The sequence below is a fragment of the Archocentrus centrarchus genome, chromosome 18 (genome assembly GCF_007364275.1).
Source record: "Archocentrus centrarchus isolate MPI-CPG fArcCen1 chromosome 18, fArcCen1, whole genome shotgun sequence".
Lineage (NCBI taxonomy): Eukaryota > Metazoa > Chordata > Actinopteri > Cichliformes > Cichlidae > Archocentrus > Archocentrus centrarchus.
Genome location: NC_044363.1, coordinates 19,269,195 through 19,280,030, shown reverse-complemented (window position 1 = coordinate 19,280,030; position 10,836 = coordinate 19,269,195). Strand labels below are relative to the sequence as shown.

The window sequence follows — 10,836 nt, the reverse complement described above, 5'->3', positions numbered from 1 at the left end:
AATTCATGGTAAACCTTATCACCATGAGGTGTAAGAATTCAGCGAACTTATGTGCCATTTCACTAAATAACAATATCAGACATTTCATACAATGCAGCATTAACTGTTGTTGTTCTCCCTAAATGATTTCTGACTGGATGAAAAGGGACTGGAGGTGTCCTGCTCCTGACCAGCCTCTGGTCTGCTGTGTTCTGCTGCTCTCTCCCTTCTCTCACCCTGCTCATTTTCAGCTGGCAGACTCACTCTGCTCAAAAACTGCTGAATTCCCACCTGAGACTGACCCTTTCTTTTCACATTCTTCTCTATCACTGCTAAACATTATAGTTAATGTTAACACACAAATGCAAATTACAAAGAAGTACATGAATTAGTATTACATGAATTAGTGAAATGCTAACATTCATGTCGAAACACAAGTAGGGCCTCAGTTAATATTACTCTTAACTAACTTCTTAATTTAATGTTAGTCAGACTTACGCTGTGTGACAACTGTGAGTAAAAAGGGATTTATGACTTATAATTACCAACAAACTCCTCAAAATGTAGACTGGCATCGGTTGTCGGTTAAAAAACTTTCTCCATGAGATCGTCAGTGTTGCCAGATCTTGCGATAGAATCAAGCAACCAGCTCTATGAAAACAGGCCCAAAATAAGCTCAACTGGCAACACACAACATTGTGTTAAACTGAGGCTGCTTTTAAACAGTATAGCTCTGTAACAGTCTAGCTCATGTCTTTGTTTTGTCTCATTGTGTTTTGGAGCAGTGAAACCCATGTTTCTTAGCCTCACAGAAGAGAAGGGTGCACAGTTTTTTTGTGTTGTAACGTTTGGGTTGTGTTCGGTGGTGGCAGACGTACTTAGCAGACAGTCAAAAACGCACAACCACACTGGTACTGGGAATTCCACAGTGTTGTCCTTTTATAAATGTATTCTTCACGAACCTTATAAAGCCCGGTTGAACGGCTGCTGCATTATCATACGTGAAAATAAGCAGAGTTCATAAAACCCATAACTTTACAAAGAGTTAGGGAGATAGAAAAAAAGAGGTCCGCCTCGATCCATGCGTCCATCTGCCAACACATTTCTCCCACGCTCTCTACAGAGGACCGGTGGCGCACCCTTGTGACATCCCTAACGAAAGCTTAGACTGTCGTAAAGAGACACCACACAATTACGACTGTTACAGTGTGTTTCTCGGTATTAGCACATTGAATTAAATCAGCATGGTGAGCACATATTTCACACTTGTAAAATCTGCAGAATGCCTTTGTCTCTCATCAGGACTGCAGCTACTTTCTGAGGTGTATGCAGACATAAAATACAAGACTTCTATTAGAGGCTTTTATTTTCCATCAATCGCAAACAAAAAATGTGTGTGTGTGTATATGGGGGGAGGGGGTGACAGGAGGGGGGTGAAGGAGCACAGGGGCGCCTAATCAGCGCTGTTCCTCTGTTACTGATCATATCATATGCACAGCTGTTAAATACAGAAAATGCTGACTAGAGAAATAATTTCGCAGCATCATTTTGGCGCCCCCCCCTCTTGTGAGATGCCCCTATAGATTGCATTTAGTGCACACCCGCTTTTTGAGCCACTGTCTCCCATCCGAACTCAGATCCATTCTGTAATTGCACTCTCTTTCTCCCACTCTATTACATTTTTTTCTATATTTTCCCCACTTACTGGAGCTCATTCTTGCACTGCCTCCTCACTCTGGGCTGTTATGAGTGTTTGTTTGGGTGTGCGCCCGGTCAACTTGGGCAAGCGCGATAAACAGGAAACGGGGGCTTGGAAGGGACAAACTACCTACCGCTCGTCTTTTTCTTTATTATGGGGCGCCGAGAGATAATCAATGAGTTTCATTCTGAAAGAAAGTCAAGCCCAAACAAGCAACTCCAGGTTCAAAAACAACCTGCAACTCACGAGATTTGCAAGCGACTTTAGAAAAAAACAAGCCCAAAGTCGCTTATAATAAGCGGACTTGGCAACGCTGGAGATCGTTCAAAACTTCTTTTGCTTCTGTAAGCTTTATTCATGCTGAGCATTCCTATTTGGCTCATTAGCACTACTGGTGTTTCGGCATGGAATTGCATCCACCTATAATTTGATCCTAGCTCTCGGACAAAGGACAGATGAGTGACAGGACAGGGGCACTTCAGGGGGCCAATCAGATTTCAAATGGGGCCAATGCCCCTGTGGCCCCGCCCCTAGAACCGCCCCTGCTTGGGGCTGTAAGAAAGTCTCGAGTTTCTGTTGACTGAGTGAACGGAGGCAGTCGCTTTAGCTCCAGGGCCCACTGCAAAGAAATGATTGATGAGGTAATAGTGTATGCTTCTGTGCATGTGTGCTGTGAGTTAAAGTCCAATTAGCCAAAATTATAATTCCCCATGGAATCATTCATATGTTTGGATTTACTGCCTTTCAATTACAAATTGTTGCCAAGTAGTGAGGCTGTAGTTTACATCTATGGCGGTCCACTCTTGGCCTTTGACCCATTTGTTGAGGCTGACTTTGGGACGAGGCCACACCCACCCACTCCCTCAGCACTCTTTGTAGGTCTCTGTGGCGCAATCGGTTAGCGCGTTCGGCTGTTAACCGAAAGGATGGTGGTTCAAGCCCACCCAGGGACGCAGTCTTTATGAAGCTCATCACCAAATTCTTCCTTCAATATAGCAGCGAGTGTCTTGTTGTGGATGATGAAAAACGTGCGCAACACTTCTCAGTCAGGAAAAACGCACCAACATCAAAGTCCACATGAGAAGTACACAAGGCCGCTCTGATCCTGCGAGGTAACCTGGCGTGCACCTCTGGAGAAATGTGACTTCTTCTCGGGTCCACGCAGCCCACATTGTTGTCATTAACCTGTTTGGTCCTTATGCGTTTCCGGCTACTTTCCGCTGGCTACTTTCTCAGAGAATAACAATCAGGATTAATAATCAAAGCATCAATAGAAGGACTCACAAATGTCAGCAAATTCCTGGAGGGAGACTGCTGAAACTATCGGAATGGAGAAGAAAGTGAAAAAACAGGGACAAAAAACTGAGCACAAAGAATGACACCACAAGATAATTTACACACACAATCCAGCTACACAAGCATAAATGCGGACATGAGGTCAGCCACTTCCGATTGAGTACAGAGGCTGCAAAGACCCTGCAAGTATAATTAGGAGTGTAAGTGTGCATAATGACTAATTCAAGGGAACTGACCTTTGACCTAGGCAGACCTGTGGATGAGGTAACACCCTGTATGCCACAAGTCACAGCTGTCTCTGTGGCGCAATCGGTTAGCGCGTTCGGCTGTTAACCGAAAGGTTGGTGGTTCAAGCCCACCCAGGGACGAACGAGCAGTTTTGTGACCTAGTATAATAACTAGTATGATCTAAGATGGTTTTTTGGAGGGACTTCGTCTTCACTGTAGAATCCACAATTTTGGTTAGTGGGATTTTTTTTTTAGACCCCCAAAACGGGCCTAGCTCAGGAATACTTTCTGGAACTATAGAAATCAAATTAACACCCTTTAGAAAATCCATGCCAGCTGGCCAAGCAAAGAACTCCAGACCTCTCACTTGATTATATTGCACCACAGAGACTGTGCTGATCAATGGATGGGGGAGGGGAAAATGTCAATGGGGCTCTGCTGGCTTCACATGGCTCTGTGTGGAGAGGAAACACACCAAACCAAAACTGAAACATTGAAAAATGTTTTTGCAGGGAAACAATGTGAAAACAGTACAAAAATTATTAACATGCAATTTAGTATATCATCAAATGTAAATTAGTATATAACATTAAAGGCAGTATTTGGGGCCATGATGGCATAGTCACCTTGAAAAAGTAATCCGATTACTGATTACTCCTTTAAAAAAATAACTTAGTTACTTTACTGATTGCTTAATTTTAAAAGTAACTAAGTCTCGGACCAAGAACGCGTGAAGAAATCGGCAGAAGGGCATGACCCTGCCATCTCAACATAAAGTTTTCTACTGCTGTTTCACTGCATGGTGTGTATTACATGAGAAAAACTATGTGATTTTCATGGCTGTGAATTAGGTTGGGCCCTAAGGCTGAACTTGCTGCTTTTTATCAGTTCATATCACAGATAAAAGGACGCAAAGTGCAGACTTGTCGCTGTCTGTGTATACCTTGTGCCGCACGCAGATGCTGCAGTAATTTTGTTTGGACCGTAAAATATGTTCACAGCACAAGACAGAGGAGCTTGTTCTCCCACGTTTGTGCTGTTAAATGTTCTTAAGCGTTTCATCGGTTCATTGAAACCGACACCACCACTGGCACGAGAACCGGCACTTCTGTAGTGGAAATGTAGTAATGGAAGACTCTAAAACTTACCTATTGTAATTTTTTAATATATTAATATTTTTTTTTATTTACTAGAGCCTGATGTCATCTTTGTTGCCTCGGTTATTTGCAGATCAATCAGTGTATGTGTTTATAAGTGCTGATAATTACAAATTTAAAAAGTAAGAAGATGGGAGACACACCTTAGTGAGTTGATGTAGTTGGGATATAAAATGGTGTGCGCCCAATGTGGGGCTCGAAACCTGAAATTAAGCGCCTCATGCTCTACTGACTGAGCTAGCAGGGTTACAGTTAACCTTTGTGTCCTATTCATTCAGAGCCAAAATCCAAAGAGCCATACCGCAGCCGTGTTACTCAACACATGGAGAAATCGTCTTATACAGCTCCCAGCTGCTCATCTGGTCTCTGTGGCGCAATCGGTTAGCGCGTTCGGCTGTTAACCGAAAGGTTGGTGGTTCGAGCCCACCCAGGGACGGTCAGTGTTTTTCTTTTTTTTGTTCCCCTGCTAGGCTTTACTGCAATTGCACACAATTACTTTGTGTACAATTGCACACAATTACTTTGTGTACAATTGCAGTAAATTGTGACTTTTTTTCCTTTTTGAAATATGCTTTTATAACAAACACTGAAAATACTGCAGTTTGTAGTAGAATCAGAAATACTGCAGAGTACCACTTATTTTCATGACCTTGTCAATCATATATTTAAAGGGCAAGTAAAGTATAAAGGTGCAGTCTTCTGCTTTTGTCATTCTACCGCTTCCCTTCCCCCATAGTTGTCCTCTTATGCCCTTTCCCCATTATCAGTTTCCTACGTTTGCCTGTGTTCAGCATGCCTCATAAACAGGTTAAAAAGAAACTAGCGTCCCTGGGTGGGCTCGAACCACCAACCTTTCGGTTAACAGCCGAACGCGCTAACCGATTGCGCCACAGAGACTAGATGAGCACTGCTCAGATGTATCAGAGTATTTCTCCACATGTTATGAAAGTACACATGACCACTGACTTGATATAGCCCTGAACATACAAGCGTGAGAGACACCACGCAGCCCGGCTAGCTCAGTCGGTAGAGCATGAGACTCTTAATCTCAGGGTCGTGGGTTCGAGCCCCACGTTGGGCGCAAAACTTTTCCTGAAATGACTTGTACACGCAAGCAAACCTTTCACCATGTCAAGGTGTTCAATAAAACAATAGACCAAAAACCAACCACCAATAATTAAAACGTAATTCTTTGATTGGTCACTTCAGATTTCCTTCAGATCATCCTAATCTTAAGTATGACAAAGTAGTATATCCCAATTTTAAGGCTACAAGAAGCAATGTACAGGCAGCTGTAGTACATACTGAAGATGAAAACTAGAGCGTTGTGACCTGAAATGTGTCTAACACTTCCTTGAAAGGCTGAGGACAGACAAAACAAAAGATTTGCGCCCAACGTGGGGCTCGAACCCACGACCCTGAGATTAAGAGTCTCATGCTCTACCGACTGAGCTAGCCGGGCCATGTCACTTGAGAAAAAAAACAAGAAAAAGATGAGAGAAAGAGGTCATGTCATGTCACACGCTGTCTTTTTAATTTGTCTTTTAATAATTACAGTTATGTTTGGGTATTGCTCACTGCATCTCGAGCTACAGCAATTAGTGAGTGAGTGCAGTGATGTAAGATTTGTGTACAAGAGAATGGGTCATGTGGTCTCTGTGGCGCAATCGGTTAGCGCGTTCGGCTGTTAACCGAAAGGTTGGTGGTTCGAGCCCACCCAGGGACGACTTCCTTTTTTCCAGCCTAACTCCAAGGCTGAGGGAAACCTGACATGCGGTAAAACTGTTAGTAGTTGGTCAGTAGTTGCAGTTGCAGCGGGGGAGGGGAAAAGGAAGTGTCAAACACCAAGAAGGGTGAGCTCCTGCATGTAAACTGATTGTATGATCACTTTTTCAATTCCTATCATTAAAAAATGTACAGACACCATGTATGAAACACATGGTTTGACCTAATGAGCTCATTATTTCATGAGCTCACATTCTGTTTTGATAAGTTCCTACTTCTAGATTTTTTTTTTTTTTTTTTTAGTTAAGCAATGGCAAGTCCTTAATGCAAGTACTGGAGGAAAACAATCTGAGGAGAGACAAAACGAAAACGTCAGACGCCCAACGTGGGGCTCGAACCCACGACCCTGAGATTAAGAGTCTCATGCTCTACCGACTGAGCTAGCCGGGCTGATGTCCAGCAGCCTAGAGGCAGGCTTTAAGAAGAGACATCCCTCCCACTGCTGGATCAGTTTTAAGGCCATTTGACAGGGTGTACCCTGGGGCCTCCTCCTAGAATGACTTCACTCCTCACCCTATCTCTGAGGGAGCGGCCAGCCACCCTTCAGAGGAAGCTCATTTCTGCTGCTTGTATCCGTGATCTTCTTCTTTCAGTCACTACACAAAGCTCGTGACCATAGGTGAGAGTATAAAATAGTTTAGCTCCATTTTATGTTTGGCTGACAGGTATGATTTTTACGACTTTTATTATTTTAAAACTACGTTACATCAATAGATACAACGTGTACAAAGTGCAATAAAAATACATGATCTTAAAACCCATGCGGGGAATTTTATCACGTGTCTGCTTGTGCGTATACAGCCCCGCCAGGTGGCGCTAACCGCCACGGTAAACCCTGAGGATGAAAGCGGAGAGGGGGTGGAGAGCTGGTGTTTTACAGCCACCTTTGACTGTCAGTCTCCTGCAGTACAGAAAGCAAAGAGGAGCGATTCGGGTTTTGCACCAGAGCCTCTTTAGCGTTTGTGAAACATCGGCTGGGAAGCGCAACACGCGGTGCCGCGGCCGTACCACGTGGTCAAATGCGGAAATTGTAACAATTGAGAAAGTAGAGTCGGACACGAGAGGTGAGGGTTCGGTACCCGCTTGATTTTCAGAGCTGCTGCTGCGTGTCTCAGGACAACACTCCCACAGGCTGCAGGAGGCTGCACTTCCACTTACCGCCTCGGTTAAATGTACGACTTCCGTGTGCTGTGAGTAAAGGTAAGTTGAGCCTGACGCACAACGGAAAGAAGACAAAAGAAAGGCACGTCTCGACCGTCTGTGAAACGCGGCAACTTTTTAGGGAAGCAAAAAACACCTGACTGGCAAGATTAGGCGGGAATCTTTGTGAAGACAGACGTGTAATTGTAGTAACTAGCTGCTGCACTGTGGTGACTCTAGTGTGTTAATTCTAATGTTACTAGAAAGAAGTGCGCTAGAGGAACTAACCAAGCCGTTTATTTTAACCTCACAGCTGCACATTTTGTTCCAGATACTTGCTTTATGTTTTGTGTAAAAATCATTCTAACCAATGCCTGAAAAACCAGAATGCATATGGCTGAGTTTGGGTGTCCAGGAAATAAAAATTCCAAAATAGTTTTTTTTTTTTGCTAAAAGAAAAGGAGATGAAACCAGATGTTTAATAAATCAAGCTTACGTGCATCTGGACGATCTGCTGACCTGAACTCACAGTTAACCAGTTATTCCCCAATAACATGCTTAAAACACAAAGCTCACAAATTTTTCACAGCACTGCTCTGTGACCAAGAGTCTGTTTTGTGTTGCTGTGATTTTCACAAGCAAGAAAAAGAGTGAGCAAGGTGGCCCATTTGGGTCATGTAATTGAAAAACAAAATTGAAAGTCATTTATTACATACTAGTAACTTAGTTACTAGTGAATTTCTTGATACTCTTATATAAGAATCCACAGGTTTTCCACTGGTCCTATCAAGCCCTTTTCTCTTGTACCAGCTTAATAGTGCAGTCTGAGTATGTGAACTTTAAATATTTACTATATAAATGTTTCCTGTTGCTGTCAGTTTGTACCTGTTTAACATGGAGCAAAAATAAAATAACAAGTACCTGTTGCTGCTCTCTGTGGCATCTGCAATTTTAATGGATCTGCTGTGGCGCAGAGCAGGGAGAGAGCTGATGGCGACAAAGCCTGGCTGGGCTTCGTGTTTTAAATGGGGGGTCATGCATGTAAATGAAGTTTGGCCTTTGAAGACACAAAGCTGTTTGAGTTCACAGGTGGAGCCAGTGTGGAAATACAGCAGCAGGTACACTAATGAGCCACAACATTAAAACCACTAAAGCAAGTGGCATTGGTTACGTTATTGCAATGCAGTGTTTTGCTGGGAAACCTCGGGATCTGGAATTTATATGGATGTTACTTTGACACCTAACACCTGCTTAAACATTGTTGCAGACCACCCACATTCCAGCTGCAAGGAATGTGTACCCCCACATAACCAGAACTGCTTAGAAAAGAAAGAGCCTGTCCTATCCAATGAAGCATATCTGATTGGTCCATGGAGGAACTGCTCCCACAACCAGCAGGATCCCTGACCAATTCCTATTGCCAGACCTCACAAGAGCCTGCAGGAAAAAAAAGGTTCCCAGTTCATGCCTCAGAGCTGTTTTAGTGGCACAGAGGCAGCTAATTTTAATGCTCTGGCACTTAACTGGAAATTAATGTTTGCTGTTCTGAATATTGGCAGGGTTTAGTAACTCTGTGTGATTAATAGTCACACTTGTTTTCTTGGCCCTACCTGCCGTGCATGTGTGGATTGCATGCCATTGCGTAGCATTGCGTGGTGCTACTTATCTTGCCTAGTAACACCTTTATAGAAAATCCAGTACTCCCAAGTAATCTCTTAAATCCCAGCATGCAGCAGAAAGCAAAGATACTCTAATTCATTGCAACCCAGGATCTGTTTTTACAGTTTTTTAACATAATGTCTGTGAGCATAGCAAAATTCTATACTTTTAAAATTAAAGCTTGTGGACTTGGTGATTGCATAACAGTGAAGTGAAACAGTGCAAGAAACACAGCGTTAGATGATCTGACAGATTGTGAACAAGCCATCAGTTTAGTCAGATCATCTAAAATTTGTTGCACCAGGACTTTCCAAATAATTCCTCATTAGGCAGGAAAACTGTGTCCATTGTGCCAGTACAGTGGATCAAACTGGAATAAAAAAGTAGCTCTAAAAGCTGACAGATATTAAGAATAGTCTTACAGGGGGTTAAGGAATAATCTGACCATTCACATTTTCCCCCTGAGCTTTGTTTAAAACCTGCCCGATTGTGTTCCATGACAACAAAAACACAACAGGTATAATCCTAGAGTAAACCACATTCATTGGTAGTGGTATTTATGTGACACCGATCACCCAAAGCATTCGTGCAAACACCTTTAAGCTTTTTAAAATTTTACAAGGCGGGCTTGTTGCTGCCCAATCATATATACCTAATGTGTCACACCCCTGATTCCACAGCTGGAAGCGTGCACATTTGAATCCCATCAGCGGCTTTCTAATCTTAGCGACCCATTTAGGTGCCTGAAACAGGACTGGTATTTTGCACCACTAAAAGTGGATCATCATCTGATTTTTGCAGCACTCTCAGTGGATGTGACACTGTAAGTTTTCTGTTCCAGGCTGTTACTCCCTTACCTCCCCATTTGCAGCAAGGAAAGTGACGACTCCGGCATTGATCCTTGCTCGCTGCACTTTCATTTCTCCCCTTGGTTACAAAAAAGCAAAAAGTGCAAACCAAGTGGGATTCTTGGGGTCATTTGTCTCACAGATCTCAGTGGGCTTTATAGAAATTAAAACGAGTCAGCGACTTCTAAGAACAAGGTTAGACTTCTGTTATTTTGGACAGGAACCTTTTATAAGGTTGATATAAGGCCAGCAGCATCTGAATTTTGACATTTCAAAACTGGAATAACATTGCTTTTGCCAAACATCGTCAAAAAGCAAATGCATGTAGCATGCATGCTCTCTGCATGCATGTGAGCCATCTTTCCGTCTGAGCTGAGATTAGGTATTATTGTGGTATAAAGAGGTCTCAAATTAATGAGCTTAAATTTTCTTGCAGCCTGCTGGCCTGTGGACCATCTCAAGCTGGCCCCTGATGTCCTAAAAGGGAAATTAAAAAAATAAAAACACAATAAAAGCTGTAGCTTCAGCAGGGTATATGTGACACGAAAGGAGGTGTACCCATGTTTTCTTACATTTCTGGATAAATCATACTAAATAAATTTGCAACAATAAATAACGGAGCAAATATCAGCTGTCTCTCAGGCGAGTTTCTCATCACTTGGAAAGACTCAGACTCTAGTGTCTTGAACTGCAGTTTGTGATCAGTGTCCTCATTCTGTTCTGCAGCCTCAGTAAGTTAACAGCGAAGCAGCACAAGAACCAGTTCTCAGCTTCGGGCTGGAGTGACCCTGCAGCTCACAGAAGGTTTTCAGAGCAGATTAATGAGTATCATCACCGGCTGCAGTCCAATACTGGAGTTAGTTTGTTGAGTTCTGGAGTAAGTCTCACAACACCTTCCTGATGAGCACCTCCATAGGAAGAGACAGGAAGGGCCAGTGATAAGTGGTCAGCAATGACTGAACCTTCAAATTAAGAGCACAGGGATTGTCCCATAGGTTGTTGATTGTTTTTCCATCTGTCTGAGATGGCACAAACAAATAAATAA

At 43.0% G+C, this 10,836-nt stretch overlaps 1 protein-coding gene and 8 non-coding genes across 11 annotated transcripts in view; 6 read left to right on the top strand and 3 right to left on the bottom strand.

Annotated features, from left to right (window-relative positions):
- Positions 1 to 10,836, top strand: part of adisspb (adipose secreted signaling protein b) — a 65,599-nt gene that overhangs the window by 1,328 nt on the left and 53,435 nt on the right. Inside the window, exon 1 of one of the 3 annotated variants that reach the window (XM_030753317.1) lies at positions 7,029 to 7,344. The exons of the other annotated variants lie outside the window; for them this stretch is intronic. The gene's annotated coding sequence lies outside the window, so the exon portion shown is untranslated. Of the gene's footprint in view, positions 1 to 7,028; positions 7,345 to 10,836 lie in introns of those variants that run through there. 3 annotated transcript variants of the gene reach the window in all.
- On the top strand, positions 2,558 to 2,631 carry trnan-guu (transfer RNA asparagine (anticodon GUU)). The gene has a single exon. It is a non-coding gene; the product is annotated as a tRNA-Asn (tRNA).
- trnan-guu (transfer RNA asparagine (anticodon GUU)) lies at positions 3,269 to 3,342 on the top strand. Its single transcript has one exon. It is a non-coding gene; the product is annotated as a tRNA-Asn (tRNA).
- Positions 4,722 to 4,795, top strand: trnan-guu (transfer RNA asparagine (anticodon GUU)). The gene has a single exon. It is a non-coding gene; the product is annotated as a tRNA-Asn (tRNA).
- Positions 5,183 to 5,256, bottom strand: trnan-guu (transfer RNA asparagine (anticodon GUU)). Its single transcript has one exon. It is a non-coding gene; the product is annotated as a tRNA-Asn (tRNA).
- On the top strand, positions 5,368 to 5,440 carry trnak-cuu (transfer RNA lysine (anticodon CUU)). The gene has a single exon. It is a non-coding gene; the product is annotated as a tRNA-Lys (tRNA).
- trnak-cuu (transfer RNA lysine (anticodon CUU)) lies at positions 5,749 to 5,821 on the bottom strand. Its single transcript has one exon. It is a non-coding gene; the product is annotated as a tRNA-Lys (tRNA).
- trnan-guu (transfer RNA asparagine (anticodon GUU)) lies at positions 6,012 to 6,085 on the top strand. Its single transcript has one exon. It is a non-coding gene; the product is annotated as a tRNA-Asn (tRNA).
- Positions 6,462 to 6,534, bottom strand: trnak-cuu (transfer RNA lysine (anticodon CUU)). The gene has a single exon. It is a non-coding gene; the product is annotated as a tRNA-Lys (tRNA).